Below are 5,000 nucleotides of genomic sequence, written 5' to 3'. Positions count from 1 at the left end.
GGCCACGTCTTCCTGTTACAATAACACAACGATTGAATTTTCACAAATACATATTTTTGAAAGACTAATATCAGTGAGAATAAACTTTGTTTTACTAAAAGTACGGGCAAAAAAGTAAAATAATAGAAAAAGTCTAGCTTATCTGCTAAATGCCCCGTCACTTATTTGCATAGCTATTGTGACTCGTTCCAAAAGTCGCCTATAGTAATGAAGACAGTTCGAAGCTTCAAGGTTTTTTTATCAAAAAGAGTTAAGTTTCAAAATTGAATTTGTTTTTTTTATTCTTTTACAAGTGCGCGCAGGCCCAGGAGATGTGATTCATTCACTTTCTCTTCTTTTGATTGGATCAAGAATTGGACCAAGAATTGATCACTAAACAAAGAGTGTGCGATAAACCAGAATTATACTATCCTGTTCTAAGAACCTACCCTTTTCCTTTGCTCCGGTATTTTTGGCTGCTTTGGTTTTAAATGAATGAACTACGGTCTTAATTAATGGCGCTTGTCGACTTCCTCTCAAGAGTCTTTAAATTATGATGTGGGCGGAACATTCTTCCACTTTGACAGATCACGTGTTCAGCGTTAAGGGCTTTTGTACTGCTATGCAACAAGGATCAAATTGATTTACCTAATCCAGCTTACTTGCAGATAGGCTCTTTGTGCTTGACGTGTGGGTCTCTCTAAGTACAACAGGGCTTAGCTTTGGCACCCTTTCCTTTTTGGTTTATAAAGTTATCTTTAAAGGAGACAAAACTCATTGTATGTTTTCGTTTTTCTTTTCATCGCTTGAATACGTTAAGCATTCAAAGTTGCTTTGTGCCATCAATCTCAAACCATTGTGGTGACAAATTCCAACAGATAGACGGATCTATTAATTCAATGGGTGTCTGTAAAGAGGTCACTACTGTGAGTAAAAACAATAATCCGTCAATTTCCATTTTAAAGCGCTTGGAAGAAAGGAAAACAAATCCTGTTCTTTATTTTTGCAACAATTGTCGAATATAATTGGCACTTTTATTCAACGAACACTATCTTGCGAATAGGCTCTCGGTGCCGGGTTCGAGGCGCATAAAGAGTCTGTGTTGTCTGCTGCGGCCGGTTTACAGTTAGTGGCCACGTCTTCCTATTACAATAACACAACGATTGCCTTTTCACAAATACATATTTTTAAAGACTAATGTCAGTGAGAATAAATTTTGTTTTACTAAAAGTAGGGACAAAAAAGTAAAATAATAGAAAAAATCTAGCTTATCTGCTAAATGCCCCGTCACTTATTTGCATAGCTATTCTGACTCGTTCTAAAAGTCGCCTATAGTAATGAAGTCGTTTCGAAGGTTCAAGGTTTTTTTATCAAAAAGAGTCGTGTTTTAAAATTGAATTTGTTTTTTTTTATTCTTTTACAAGTGCGCGCAGGCCCAGGAGATGTGATTCATTCACTTTCTCTTCTTTTGATTGGATCAAGAATTGGACCAAGAATTGATCACTAATTAAAACAAAGAATGTGCGATAAACCAGAATACTATCCTGTACTAAGAACCTACCTTTTTCCTTTGCTCCGGGATTTTTGGCTGCTTTGGTTTTAAATGAATGAACTACGGTCTTAATTAATGGCGCTTGTCGACTTCCTCTCAAGAGTCTTTAAATTATGATGTGGGCGGAACATTCTTCCACTTTGACAGATCACGTGTTCCGCGTTAAGGGCTTTTGTACTGCTATGCAACGAGGATCAAATTGATTTACCTAATCCAGTTTACTTGAAGATGGGCTCTTTGTGCTTGACGTGTGGGTCTCTTTAAGTACAACCGGGCTTTGCTTTGGCACCCTTTCCTTTTTGGTTAATAGAGTTATTTTTAGAGGGGGCAACACCCATTGTATCTTTTCGTTTTTCTTTTCATTGCTTGAATATGTTAAGCATTCAAAGTTGCCAGTGTGCCATTAATCTCAAGCCATTGTGGTGACAAATTCCAACACGTACACGGATCTATTAATTCAATGGGTGTCAGTAAAGAGGTCACTACTGTGTGTAAAAATAATAATCTGTCGATTTCCAAGTTAAAGCGGTTGGAAGGAAGGAAAACAAATCCTGGTTTTTTAGGGGGTTTTTTTGTGACAATTGTCGAATAATAAACGGCACTTTTATTCAACGAACACTTAGCCTAGCCTGCAAGCAGGTTCTTAGTGGTTCGAGGTACATGAAGAGCCTGTGTTGTCAGGTGCGGTTTCACAGTTAGTGGCCACGTCTTCCTATTACAATAACACAACGATTGCCCTTTCACAAATACATATTTTTAAAGACTAATATCAGTGAGAATAAACTTTGTTTTACTAAAAGTACGGACAAAAAAGTACAATAACAGAAAAGTCTAGCTTATTTCCTAAATGCCCCGTCACTTATTTGCATAGCTATTCTGACTCGTTCCAAAAGTGGCCTATAGTAATGAAGTCGGTTCGAAGGTTTAAGGTTTTTTTATCAAAAAGAGTCATGTTATAAAATTGAATTTGTTTTTTTAATTTTTTTACAAGTGCGCGCAGGCCCAGGAGATGTGATTCATTCACTTTCTCTTCTTTTGATTGGATCAACAATTGGACCAAGAATTGATCACTAAACAAAGAGTGTGCGATAAACCAGAATACTATCCTGTACTAAGAACCTACCTTTTTCCTTTGCTCCGGGATTTTTGGCTGCTTTGGTTTTAAATGAATGAACTACGGTCTTAATTAATGGCGTTTGTCGACTTCCTCTCAAGAGTCTTTAAATTATGATGTGGGCGGAACATTCTTCTACTTTGACAGATTACGTGTTCCGCGTTAAGGGCTTTTGTACTGCTATGCAACGAGGATCAAATTGATTTACCTAATCCAGCTTACTTGAAGATAGGCTCTTTGTGCTTGACGTGTGGGTCTCTCTAAGTACAACCGGGCTTTGCTTTGGCACCCTTTCCTTTTTGGTTTATAGAGTTATTTTTAGAGGGGCCAACACCCATTGTATCTTTTCGTTTTTCTTTTCACCGCTTGAATACGTTAAGCATTCAAAGTTGCTTTTGTGCCATCAATCTCAAGCCATTAATTAAGGTGACAAATTCCAACAGGTAGAAGGTTCTATTAATTCAATGGGTGTCTGTAAAGAGGTCACTACTGTGTGTAAAAACAATAATCTGTCGATTTCCAACTTAAAGTGGTTGGAAGAAAGGAAAACAAATCCTGGTTTTCTTTTTTGCAACAATTGTCGAATGATAATTAGCACTTTTATTCAACGAACACTAGCCTGCGAACAGGCTCTCAGTGGTTCGAGGTGCATGAAGAGTCTGTGTTGTCAGCTGCGGTTTTACAGTTAGTGGTCACGTCTTCCTATTACAATAACACAACGATTGCCTTTTCACAAATACATATTTTTAAAGACTAATATCAGTAAGAATAAACTTTGTTTTACTAAAAGTACGGGCAAAAAAGTAAAATAATAGAAAAAGTCTAGTTTATCTGCTAAGTGCCCCGTCGCTTATTTGCATAGCTATTCTGACTCGTTCTAAAAGTCGCCTATAGTAATGAAGTCGGTTCGAAGGTTCAAGGTTTTTTTATCAAAAAGAGTCATGTTTTAAAATTGTATTTGTTTTTTTTATTCTTTTACAAGTGCGCGCAGGCCCAGGAGATGTGATTCATTCACTTTCTCTTCTTTTGATTGGATCAAGAATTGGACCAAGAATTGATCACTAAACAAAGAGTGTGCGATAAACCAGAATACTATCCTGTACTAAGAACCTACCTTTTTCCTTTGCTCCGGGATTTTTGGCTGCTTTGGTTTTAAATGAATGAACTACGGTCTTAATTAATGGCGCTTCTCGACTTCCTCTCAAGAGTCTTTAAATTATGATGTGGGCGGAACATTCTTCCACTTTGACAGATCACGTGTTCCGCGTTAAGGGCTTTTGTACTGCTATGCAACGAGGATCAAATTGGTTTACCTAATCCAGTTTACTTGAAGATAGGCTCTTTGTGCTTGACGTGTGGGTCTCTTTAAGTACAACCGGGCTTTGCTTTGGCACCCTTTCCTTTTTGGTTTATAGAGTTATTTTTAGAGGGGTCAACACCCATTCCATCTTTTCGTTTTTCTTTTCATTGCTTGAATATGTTAAGCATTCAAAGTTGCTAGTGTGCCATCAATCTCAAGCCATTGTGGTGACAAATTCCAACACGTACACGGATCTATTAATTCAATGGGTGTCAGTAAAGAGGTCACTACTGTGTGCAAAAACAATAATCAGTCGATTTCCAACTTAAAGCGGTTGGAAGGAAGGAAAACAAATCCTGGTTTTTTGGGGGTTTTTTTTTGTGACAATTGTCGAATAATAAACGGCACTTTTATTCAACGAACACTTAGTCTAGCCTGCAAGCAGGTTCTTAGTGGTTCGAGGTACATGAAGAGCCTGTGTTGTCAGGTGCGGTTTCACAGTTAGTGGCCACGTCTTCCTATTACAATAACACAACGATTGCCCTTTCACAAATACATATTTTTAAAGACTAATATCAGTGAGAATAAAGTTTGTTTTACTGAAAGAATGGAGAAAATAGTAAAATATTAGAAAAAGTCTAACTTATCTGCTAAATGCCCCGTCACTTACTTGCATATTTTTTCACACTCGTTCTAAAACTCGCCTATAATAATGAAGTCGTTACGAAAGTTTAAGGCTTTTTTTACCAAAGAGAGTCATGTTTTAAAATTAAATTTGTTTTTTTTTTATTCTTTTCAAGTGCGCGCAGGCACAGGAGATGTGATTCATTCACTTTCTTTTCCTTTGATTGCTTTAAGAATTGGACCAAGAAATTATCACTGAACAAAGAGTGTGCGATAAACCAGAATACCATCCTGTACTAAGAACCTACCTGTTTCCTTTGCTCCGGTAATTTTGGCTGCTTTGGTTTTAAATGAATGAACTACGGTCTTAATTAATGGCGTTTGTCGACTTCCTCTCAAGAGTCTTTAAATTATGATGTTCGCGGAACATT

General features: G+C 37.2%; 1 protein-coding gene across 6 annotated transcripts in view; it reads right to left on the bottom strand.

Moving 5' to 3' along the window:
- Positions 1 to 5,000, bottom strand: part of LOC138006229 (putative L-amino-acid oxidase YobN) — a 37,394-nt gene that overhangs the window by 31,339 nt on the left and 1,055 nt on the right. The window contains exon 1 of one of the 6 annotated variants that reach the window (XM_068852426.1): positions 4,878 to 5,000. This exon is cut by the window's right edge and continues 3 nt beyond it. The exons of 2 other annotated variants lie outside the window; for them this stretch is intronic. The gene's annotated coding sequence lies outside the window, so the exon portion shown is untranslated. Of the gene's footprint in view, positions 1 to 428; positions 508 to 2,654; positions 2,679 to 3,759; positions 3,824 to 4,877 lie in introns of those variants that run through there. 3 more of the 6 variants (XM_068852425.1, XM_068852428.1, XM_068852423.1) reach the window with 3 other exon arrangements.

Source organism: Montipora foliosa, chromosome 6 (genome assembly GCF_036669935.1).
Source record: "Montipora foliosa isolate CH-2021 chromosome 6, ASM3666993v2, whole genome shotgun sequence".
NCBI lineage: Eukaryota > Metazoa > Cnidaria > Anthozoa > Scleractinia > Acroporidae > Montipora > Montipora foliosa.
Note: the sequence above shows the minus strand (reverse complement) of the source record. Positions and strands in the feature narration are given on the sequence as shown.